Consider the following 12150-nt stretch of genomic DNA (forward strand, 5'->3'; position numbering starts at 1 on the left):
ACCTCAGCTTGTTCCAGGGCCGGATTAAGAGCATCATGGGCTTGGTGCTGAGGATTTTAAAGGGCCTTAAGGGCCGTGCCTTGGCATGCACCCAGAGGAGGAAGGGTGCAGCCATGCATGTCTAATTCAACATGGGATGCTGTCTCTGAAGCCCATAAACACATCCATGCATCGGCAACTGTCCCTCCTTGTCCGGCCTTCGCGCTGTGTGGGGAGGTTCTGAGGGAGCTGCCTGGGGAAGCGAGCATAGAAGCCAGACTTCTGTGTTTACAAGTGACAGAAGAGCGGTAACAGTGAATATGGCCAACCCGGGGCCTATATAAAGGTAGGGGCCTGGAGCTGCAGCTCCAATAGCCCCTATGTTAATCTGGCCCTGGCTTGTTCAATTAAGCTTTGGCAATAAAACCTGGAAGCCGATTGATTTCTATGCAGAAGTGAGTTTGACACCCTCCAGATTTAGTAAATAAACTCCTCTGCTGGTTATGGTAACAACTTAGCAAATAAGCCCATTTGTGAACTAATCTATCACTTTTCTAAAACCGTATTTTGTATAGTTTCAAAGCAAAATATAGGTTAATGAGGACCTGGAGTCAAAAAGTAAAGAATTGCTGTCTTATAGGGAACATCTAGAAATGTTATTTGTGCTTCAGTAGTACCCTGAAAAATTTACATTTTATTTTAAATTCCTCCAAATAAGAATGGTATTGTTCTGCTTGGTGGAAAGGAAGTAGTCCCTGAAGTCCAGCATCATTTTCCTGCTTCATTCATTCTGTGAATTGGATTTTTCTGAATCCTCTTGATCAAGACCCATTAGTCATCAGATCACCAGGGCAGTTCTGACATTAGGAAGCAAAGCCCTGCTCCTCTACAAAGATGTCTATCTATAGTAAGTACACAGGTATACCACACAGACAACAGTGTAGCACAAAGCATGGTGAGCCAGTAATGGAGAAAAGATCAACTACAGGACCTTTGATCAGGACCAATTAGTCATCAGATCACCAGGGCAGTTCTGGCATTAGGAAGCCCTGCTCCTCTACAAAGATGTCAACCTATAGTAATTACACAGGTCAACCACACAGATAACAATGCAGAACAAGGCATGGTAAGCCAGTAATTGAGAAAAGATCACCTACAGGAAGTTCACAGGTAATACTGGTGACTAGTCCCTTATTCTCTGCTTTTTTGGGTAACAGCTAGGCCAGTGGTGTCATACTCAATTTCATTGAGGACCACATTAGCTATATGGTTGTCCTCAAAGGGCCGGTTGTATCTGCAAGACATTATAAATTTACCCAGGGTTTTTGTATCAGATAATAGATGCAGGAACCTAACTATGCCCTCCCCTGATGAACTGCATCACGCGGTGGGTGAGGCCAAATTACAGTGGGAGGATCTTAAAGGGGCAATAAATACCAGGAGTGCATTATGTGCAGAGTTCAGGGGTGCCCTATGTACAGAGTGTAGATTTCAGGGGTGCCCTATGTACAGAGTTCAGGGGTTTGCTATGCACAGGGTTCAGAGTGTGCTATGTACAGAATGCATTTGCAGGGGTTCCCTATCTACAGAGTACAGAGTTTAGGGGTGCACGATGTACACAGTTCAGGGTTCAGGAGTGCACCATGTACAGGGTGCAGAGTTCAGGGGTGCGTTATGTACAGAGTGCAGAGTTCAGTGGTGCCCTATGTACCAAGTGCAGGGTTCAGGGGTGTGCTAAGTACAGGGTGCAGTTTTGGGGTGCCCCATGCACAGAGTGCAGAGTTCAGGGGTGTGCTGTGTACATAGTGCGGGGTTGAGTAGTGTACTACATACAGAGTGCAGGGTTTAGGGGTGTGCTATGCCCAATGTGCAGGATTCAGCTCTCTTAGCTGTCTACATCTTACTTCCACCCCCCTTGCCTCTGATGTCTGCACTATTCTCCCCCATTCCCCACCTATGCACACAACTTCTCCCCCCCAAAAAGTTTCCTTGCATCTCATCTACCCGGGCCCGGCTCTAGTACCTCCTGGCAGTGTAGGCGGCTTTGCCCATCTCTCTCACTGGCAGGAGGATCATCGGTTGGAATCTGTGCAACTGGGCACATATGGGGATCACAGTCCCACTTACCACATGATGCCCCCTCCCACACTGCACCTGCAATCTGAATCTTTCTTTTCCCTGCTGTGATGGCAGGGCAGGCAGGGATCTTTGAGAGTTTCCACCACATTGCAGCTGAAAAAAATCCCTGGGTGCCAGGGCCACATGAAATGGCCTAGGGGCCGGGATTTGGCCCGCGGGCCTTGTATTTGACACATGTGAGCTAGAGAGTACAGGCCCCTTTGAAGAGTACCTGTGATATGACTCTTTTTAAGCCCTCTTGTGCTATATTTTAAAACCTGTTTAAGTACTGTAGCTAAATAACTCCATAGCATTTGTGTATGGTCATCCAACAAGCTTCAAGCAATAGGTAAATTAATATTGTTCAATGCCACTTTACTGGTCAGCAATCAAATTTGAACATTTCCCTTTCGATGCTGGACAAAATTATTCAGTGATCCAGCTGTGCTGCACTGAACCAATTTCATATTATTGTAATGCCTTTGTCCATTTTTTCATTTACATCAAGACAAATACATTTTGTAAAAGGAACTATGATGATGTGCCAAGGACAGACATCACATCTATTATTCATACAGAGGTGGCTGTTTAGTTAGGTAAATTAGGCGTTTGCCTAAGGCCCTGCACTCACAGGGGCCTCGCGGCTGACTAATTTGCCTAACACATTACCCCAGTTTCGAGGGTTAGGGAACCTTAACTCTGCTGTGCTTAGGCAGTGTTAAGAGCCCCGTCCCACTTAAGCGGCAGCCAAACAGCTGATTTGCAGTGTGACATTATCTTAGAGGTGATAATTCTGCTGTCCGCAGGCAGCGTTAAGAGCCCTGTCAAACTCACCTTTCTCGTAACCTAAGGGCTTTGCGAACATCACCCCTCCCATCCACCGCATAATGATCTCAATCTGGGAAGGCCTACCGAAGATCTCAGTCTGGGAAAGCCTTCTGCGTAGCTGATGGACGAACCAATAGATATATGGATGGTAATTATGCTAATTTTCAAAAGGTTTATATATATATATATATATATATATATATATATATATTCTTTTTTTTTGTAAGAAAAAAGGCGGGGGGTTGAGCAATATTGCACCAGGCCTGTGGGGGATTGGGGGGTACTGTATATCTGTATATAAATACTGGGGGAAATATTGTTCACAAATCTGTTTAAATCTGTGTTAGTGAGCACTTCTTCTTTGCCGAGATAATCTATCCATCTAACAGGTGGGGCATATCAAGATGTTAATTAGACAGCATGATTATTGCACAGGTGTGCCTTAGGCAGGCCACAATGAAGGCCACTCTAAAATGTTTAATTTTACTGTATTGGGGGGGGGGGGGGGGTGGGTCCAGGGAGTCTGAAAACCAGTCACTATGCAACACATCTCCTTTGCATAGAGTTGATCAGGTTGCTGATTGTGGCCTGTGGAATGTTGGTCCACTCTTCTTCAATGGCTGTGTGAAGTTGCTGCATATTGGCAGGACCTGGAACACGCTGTCGTATACGCTGATCCAGAGCATTGAAAACATGCTCAATGGGTGACATGTCCGGTGAGTATGCTGACCATGCAAGAATTGGGATGTTTTAAGCTTCCAGGAATTGTGTACAGATCCTTGCCACATGGGGCCTTGCATTATCATGCTGCAACATGAGATGATGGTCATGGATGAATGGCACAACAATGGGCCTCAGGATCTTGTCACGGTATCTCTGTGCATTCAAAATGCCATCAATAAAATGCACCTGTGTTCGTTGTCCATAACATAAGCCTGCCCACACCATAACCCTACTGCCACCGAGGGCCACTCCATCCACAAAGTTGACATCAGCAAAGCACTCACCCACATGACACCATACACGCTGTCTGCCATCTGCCCTGTACAGTGAAAACTGGGATTCATCCATGAAGAGAACACCTCTCCAAAGTGCCAGACGCCATCGAATGTGAGCTTTTGCCCACTCAAGTTGGTTACGACAACGAACTGCAGTCATGTCGAGACCCCGATGAGGATGTTGAGTATGCGGATGATCTTCCCTGAGATGGTTTCTGACAGTTTGTGCAGAAGAAATTCTTTGGTTATGCAAACCGATTGTTGCAGCAGCTGTCCGGGTGGCTGATCTTGGAGGTGAAGATGCTGGATGTGGAGGTCCTGGGCTGGTGTGGTTACATGTGGTCTGCGGTTGTGAGGCCGGTTGGATGTACTGCCAAATTCTCTGAAACACCTTTGGAGACGGCTTATGGTAGAGAAATGAACATTAAATTCACTGGCAACAGCTCTTGTGGACATTCCTGCAGTCAGCATGCCAATTGCACGCTCCCTCAAAACTTGCAACATCTGTGGCATTGTGCTGTGTGATAGAACTGCACATTTTAGAGGGGCCTTTACTGTGGCCAGCCAATAATCATGCTGTCTAATCAGCATCTTGATATGTCACACCTGTGAGGTGGATGGATTATCTCGGCAAAGGAGAAGTGCTCACTAACACAGATTTAGACAGATTTGTGAACAATATACAGTATGTATACTGTATATATATATATATATATATATATATATATATATATATATAAAGCTCTCTCAACAGTTTATCAGATTGCTCAATATTTGTCTGGCTATATAATAAAATTTAGAGATCCCTTAGCCATAGCCCTACTCCTCTCCACTGCTCTGTTCCGATACTTTTTCACAGTCTGTGCAACTGCACAAGAACGCTCTGGGCTTCAGGTGACCATTCAGTTACGTCAATGACCTAGTCTTGGGCATCTTTATGGCAGCCCTGGCAGGTCAGGTCTGCCACTGAATTATATATGTGTTCAGAGATGGTCAGTCAAGACAAAATTGCTCTTAGTCTTCAGTCCTAGATACTGGCCTAGGTAAAAATGAGAAGTGTTCATGAGAACAAGGTGGGACCAGAGTTACTGCATCAAAAACATATTTCTTGGGATGTATGTATGTAAATATCCTATAATAGTATCACCTAAGGTACCAGTTTTTTTCTCTTTGTCCAAGAAGCTTCTTTTTTCCATCATTTATTATTGGTACTTCCCATCACCGTATTATTCAGGTAAGTTGACCTTCTCCATTGACCAGTCAGAGGCTGCGCAAAGTTTAAGCCCTTACACAGTGGCAAGCTGTACCTGGTAGAAGCTTAAAGGGGCACCCCTCCTCCCTTTACCCCCATTACTCTTCTACATAGCAAAGAAGAAACATATCTGTGCTCACTGAAAACATATATACAGAGAAGGTAGAGAATGGCACAGTTGATCTTCTCATTACCCAGGGACCAGGTGTAAATAAAAATAATACAAGCAGATGGCAACACACCTGATTTCTCAATTGCTCACTAAACCAGTACCTGTTTCTTCCTGCCATGTGAAAATGTGTGCATAGTACAATTAGAGAGCACCTGGTCTCCATATAGCCCAGTAATAATAATACAAGCAGAGTGGACCTCCTGATCCCACCAGTGAACAGTAGGTAAGCATTACCACCAGACCTGGATACCCCTAATCTTCCCATTGATCAGCAGAGGAACATCCGATTCTCCCACTACACAGTGCTTGGCTGTGAAGAGACAAGGAATCCTAACAATCAGAATTTTAAACACTTAGATGGGAAACCAGTGAAACCCATCTAGAAACTCAGAAAACCCCAGAATACTACATACCATATCATTATCCAGAATAGGTTTAAAAATTATTTAAATTTTAATTAAAAGGACAGAACATGGAAGGATATATCTAAATTCCAAGGCACCCTCCATCAGCACTTGATATTCTCAGTTCCTAAACTCATCCCATTACACAGTGTTAAGCTTTGACATTGCAAGCATACTGAGTAATCCACAACAGTCTCCATTACTCATTAGTGGTGGGCTTGATTTCTTTGTTATCTAGTGGTAAGCTACACAAAGTACAGTTGTCCTCCCCCTGCGGTAAAATATTTGATATAGTATAAACGGACAGGAACACATGATCTATCCTCTAACCTGTTAAGAGGTGAAGAAGTAGAAGGGAAATTTGTAGAAGAGCATATCTCTATGACTGACATAATCACCTCTGATCTCATTGCCCAGTGCTGAACTCATCCAATAAATACATAGAGCCAGTAGACACAACACATCTGATCTCTCATTGCTCATCAAAGGAACACCTTTTCTCATTACCCTGTGCCAAGCTGCCTATAGTAAGTACATAGGACAAGCAGACATTGACTCCTCTGATCGCTCCAATACCTTATGCTGCCTATAGTAAGTACATAGGACAAGCAGACATTAACACATCTGATCTCCTCATTACCTTGTACTGCCTATAGTAAGCATAGGGGGCTCTCTAATTAGGCAAATTAGGCGGGTGCCTTAGGCCTCGCACCTACAGGGGCCTCGCGGCCAGTGGCGGAGCGACAACATTTAGAAGGGCGCAGTCAGGGAAATCTCCCAAGTAAAAGATTGTTTTAAATCCTTGGATATAAAAGTTGCAGCAGTGTGCTGCAGTCCCTTCACTGCGGCTGCCAGGTGTCTGTTGTCCGCTAACACTTACCCCGCCTTCTCTGCCTGGGGATTGGCCGTCTGATCATGTAATCCTAAAATGTGGAAGAATCGGTGGGCGTGTACCTGCATCAGTAGGAAGTGACTGCCTGGTCAGCTCACTCTGCTATCATCGGTTGTTGCTCTGGGAGGAGAGCTCTGCCCTGGCCCAGTCCTGGCTCGATTTGTCACTTTGCAGGCTGGTCATAGATTTGTGGTGTCTACTACGCAAAGGGAGCGAGTAGCCCCAAGGAAGTTGGAAGAGTCTTAGAATGGTTAGTGGAGGAGGAGGAGAAGGAGAGGGGCCCTGGGTGGCTAGGGGAAAAGGAGAGGGCCCCTGGGTGGCTAGGAGAAAAGGAGAGGGCCCCTGGGTGGCTAGGGGAAAATGAGAGGGCCCCTGGGTGGCTAGGGGAAAATGAGAGGGCCCCTGGGTGGCTAGGGGAAAAGGAGAGGGCCCCTGGGTGGCTAGGGGAAAAGGAGAGGGCCCCTGGGTGGCTAGGGGAAAAGGAGAGGGCCCCTGGGTGGCTAGGGGGAAGAGGAAAGGGCCTCTGAGTGGCTGAAGGATAGGGCCCCTGGGTGGCTGGGGGAGAAGGAGAGAGCCCCTGGGTGGCTGGGGGAGAAGGAGATGGCCCCTGGGTGGCTGGGGGAGAAGGATATGGCCCCTGGGTGGCTGGGGGAGAAGGAGATGGCCCCTGGGTGGCTGGGGGAGAAGGAGATGGCCCCTGGGTGGCTGGGGGAGAAGGAGATGGCCCCTGGGTGGCTGGGGGAGAAGGAGAGGGCCCCTGGGTGGCTGGGGGAGAAGGAGAGGGCCCCTGGGTGGCTGGGGGAGAAGGAGATGGCTCTTGGGTTGCTGGGGGAGAAGGAAAGGGGCCCTGGGTGGCTGGGGGAGAAGGAGAGGGCCCCTGGGTGGCTGGGGGAGAAGGAGAGGGCCCCTGGGTGGCTGGAGGAGAAAGAGAGGGCCCCTGGGTGGCTGGATAAGAAAGAGAGGGCCCCTGGGTGGCTGGAGGAGAAAGAGAGGGCTCTTGGGTTGCTGGGGGAGAAGGAAATGGGCCCTGGGTGGCTGGGGGAGAAGGAGAGGGCCCCTGGGTGGCTGGGGGAGAAGGAGAGGGCCCCTGGGTGGCTGGAGGAGAAAGAGAGGGCCCCTGGGTGGCTGGAGGAGAAGGAGAGGAACCCTGATTGGCTGGAGGAAAAGGAGAGGGGCCCCTGGGAGGCTGTGGAAGAAGGAGAGGGCCTCTGGGTGGCTGGGAGAGGAGGAGAGGCCTCCTATGACGCCAGAGTCAGTTGCCAGGGAAGAGAGTGGAGCTGAGCCAGTCCTGCATATTTGACATCAAAGCCAAACATGGTGGAGCTGGAGCCCTTTGCCCTACACAATGACAGCACCCGAGGTGGAAGGTGAGAGGTAGTGGGGCTGTGACATTATATAGCATATGGACTCTGTACATTATTGGTAGTTTTGGTTGAAGTTGTCCTTTAGATGTTTAACTCTGTTGTTTTTCCCCCCAGCTGTGAGGGACTGAGGAAAGACAGCCCACTATGTTGGGACTTATAGTGCCCTAGAATGTGGAGGACTGAGGAATCCTCAGTCCCTCACAGAGGGCACTACAAGTTCCAGAATAGCAAGCTGCTATGCCTTAGTCCCCAAAGAGGGCACTACAAGTCTTAGCATAGCAGGCAGTAGTTCTTCAATCCCCTACAGAGAGCAGTACAAGTCCAAGCATAGCAGGCTTCCATTCCTCAGGGAGGAATGGCAGTGCACTATACTGGAATTTACAGTGCCCTCTGTGGGGACTCAGGTATGGCAGCCTTCTGCAGTGGGACTTGTCGTGACCTAGACTGTGGCGGACTGAGGAAGGGAAGTGTAAGGGGGTCTCTGGAAACTCTGATGCAAGGGGGAGCTTTGGTGACCACAGAGTTCCCTTTTATACCAGAGTCCCCAGCATTCCCCCTTAAATCGGGGTTCCCAGAACTCCCCTTACTTCAGAGTCCCCAACATTCCCCCTAAATCAGGGTTCCCAGAACTCCTCTTACATCAGAGTCTTCAGAGTTCCCTCTTACAGTGTAAGGGGGAAACTCTGGCGACTCTGATGTAAAGGGGGCTCTGTGAAATTTGATTTGAGAGGGGGGATTCTAATGTTAAGAGGAATTCTGTGGACTCTGATGTAAGGAGGAGATGCTGGGGGTAATCTGATTTAAAGGAGAACTCTTATGTAAGGGGGGACACTGAACTCTGATGTAAGGAGGGACTCAGGGAATCATGACCTATAGGGAAATGCTGGGGACTGTGATGTAAGAGCAGATATATATATATATATATATATATATATATATATATATATATATATATATATACACACACACACACACACACACACACATACATACATACATACATACATACATACCCGATGTTTAATGATCTTTGATTAAAGAAGAATTGGTTAGAGAAAAATCTAGAAACTGAATCCATAGTACAAAGGTTAAGGCTCTTAATATATGCAATTTATACAGTTCATTTTTATCGCTTTAATTATTTTTCCCATTATGGGCGTGAGTGGGGCCTCTTGTCCAAGTTTTGCCTTAGGCCTCACAAAGCCTAGAGCCGCCTCTGATAGTAAGTACATTGGAAAAGCAGACATCAACACCTCTGATCTCCCCATTACCTTGTACTGCCTATAGTAAGTACATTGGAAAAGCAGACATCAACACCCCTGATCTCCCCATTACCTTGTACTGCCTCGAGGAAGTATACAGGACAAGGGGACATCAACACCCTCTGATCTCCCCATTAACTTGTACTGCCAATAGTAAGTATACAGGACAAGCAGACATCAACACCCCTGATATCCCCATTATCTTGTACTGCCTATAGTAAGTACATTGGAAAAGCAGACATCAACACCCCTGATCTCCCCATTACCTTGTACTGCCTCGAGGAAGTATACAGGACAAGCAGACATCAACACCTCTGATCTCCCCATTACCTTGTACTGCCTCGAGGAAGTATACAGGACAAGGGGACATCAACACCCCTGATCTCCCCATTAACTTGTACTGCCTATAGTAAGTATACAGGACAAGCAGACATCAACACCCCTGATATCCCCATTATCTTGTACTGCCTATAGTAAGTACATTGGAAAAGCAGACATCAACACCCCTGATCTCCCCATTACCTTGTACTGTCTATAGTAAGTATGCAGGACAAGGGGACATCAACACCTCTGATCCCCCCATTACCTTGTACTGTCTATAGTAAGTGTACAGGACAAGCAGACATCAACACCCCTGATCTCCCCTTTACCTTGTACTGCCTATAGTAAGTATGCAGGACAAGCAGACATCAACACCTCTGATCCCCCCATTACCTTGTACTGCCTATAGTAAGTACATTGGAAAAGCAGACATCAACACACCTGATCTCCCCATTACCTTGTACTGCCTATAGTAAGTATGCAGGACAAGCAGACATCAGGGCCTCTGATTTCCCCATCAGGGAAACACCTGCTCCTCTCATTGTCCAGTGCTGAGTTGCCTATAGTGAGTACATATTACAAGCAGACATTTACACTTCTGATTTCCCCATTACCTTGTGCTGCCTATTGTATAGACAAATAACAAGCTTACAGCTCTTCTGATTTTCCTCTTAGGGGAACACCTGATCTTCTCATTGTCTTCTCATTGTCTAGTGCTGAGCTGCCTACAAAAAGTACCTAGAACAAACAGACATCAGCACCACTGATTTCCCTATAGTAAGGACACTGAGAAAGCAGACATCAGCATCTCTGATCTCTACATTCCCCTGTGCTGCCTATAGTAAGTAGTGAGGAGCGAATATTCCAGAGTTCACCAAGGGTCTGGAGAATCTTGTTTGAACTTCATCCAACTGGAACATAGAGGTGAATCCACTGTCTGGGGGTAACAGAGATTGTTAAATTCCGGCCAATTTTTAGGGCTAAAAAGCAAACTACTGTAAAAAAAAAAGCATGCAACGGGGAGAATGTATCAATCCATAAAAAAAAAAAAAAAAAGGCAGAAGAGGGTTTTTTCATGCACATTTGAGGGTAACATTGTAATACACAAATCCTTTAAATAACATGCTTAGGGGATGTCGTAAAGCTGTACGTGTTGCTGTTACAAAACGGTGAGCTTTTCACAGTCTCAGCAACTCTGGCAGCACATATTTGGCGGTGGAACTGATTTTATTCTGTTAAAATTAGATTGGTTTACATACAGAAGCAGCATCCCAAACTGAATTACTTCAGTTTGAAAAAGGCTTTTTACTTGGTAGCTTTAGCAGCGACATGTTTTTTTTCATCCAATGGCTCGCTTTGATTGGCAGATAGATATTGGACAGTAGTTCAAAGTGGCTGTGCTTGTTCTTGCTGATGCAAAACTGCCCTGCCACTGGCTGATTTTTACCAAGCAGATGATGAATCAGTGTAAAGCTGGCAAGCAGCAAAAGATTTTGATTGATGGAGAATTTGCCAAACTGTACAGGCACATTTTTTAACAAGTAAAACTCCCCCCATATCCCAGCAATGTAAAATATAGATCAGGGGTCCTCAAACTTTCTAAGCAAAGGGCCAATTTAATGTCCTTCAGGCTTGGAGGGGGGGGGGGGGGTTGACTGTGGCTATTGGGTGTAGAAAATCCCCCGGCGTCAGTACCCCTTCATTGGTTTTATTGGGAGAAATCGTGATGGTGTCAGTTGGTGGAATAGTACCCCGAGGGCCAGATAAAGGCAAGCAAAGGGCCACATCTACCTCAGGCCGCAGTTTGGAGCCCACTGTTATAGATAAAGAGCAGAATCTGGAGTTCAACGACAGTGCAACATTTTTAATTAGGGATAAAGAGCCTAACTGGTGTATGCCTACCTTTTATTTTATCTATGGAGATAGGGGGATGTGACGAAGGTGAGTAATATGATGTAAGGTGGGTTAGGCGCACACTGTTCTTGCACTTTGCTTTTTTTTTTCTTTACAAGCAATTCAGTGATGTGCTGCAAATAAAAGACAAGTAAAACATCAAATGGTTATAACAAGTGAATGCTCTGCTTAAGGCACCCCAAATCCTGTCACAATGAAATGAAAATAACCTTCAAAAATAAATAAAAAAACACAAAATAAAATACCCCTGAAACAAAAGCTCTTGCAGCCTTTTGGCTTTCAAAAAAAAAGTTTACTATGGTTTGCTGACCTTATATCAACCAACGAGTTAAAAGACAAAAAAAACCCAATAATAAGTAAAAAAAAGAATAGCAGCAAAGGAGTTGAGCTAGCAACCAGAATTAAAGTGCGGCTTTCTAACTGATCCTAATCTTCTTGCATCATGGTCTTTAAAAAAAATTCCTGGGTGAATCTGCACAAAAATTTCCCAGGACTGCAAATTTTGAGTCCACGAGATTTGCCTGGAACCCATGGTTGTGGTGAAACCCAAAACATCATCCGTAAGTACATGGTAGAAGAAGACAGCATATATTACCCAATATTCATTAGGGGAACCATTGTCTGGAGCTGAGCTGCCTACAATAGG

The sequence above is a fragment of the Pelophylax lessonae genome, assembly GCF_965119305.1.
Source record: "Pelophylax lessonae genome assembly, chromosome: 6".
Taxonomy (NCBI): Eukaryota; Metazoa; Chordata; class Amphibia; order Anura; family Ranidae; genus Pelophylax; species Pelophylax lessonae.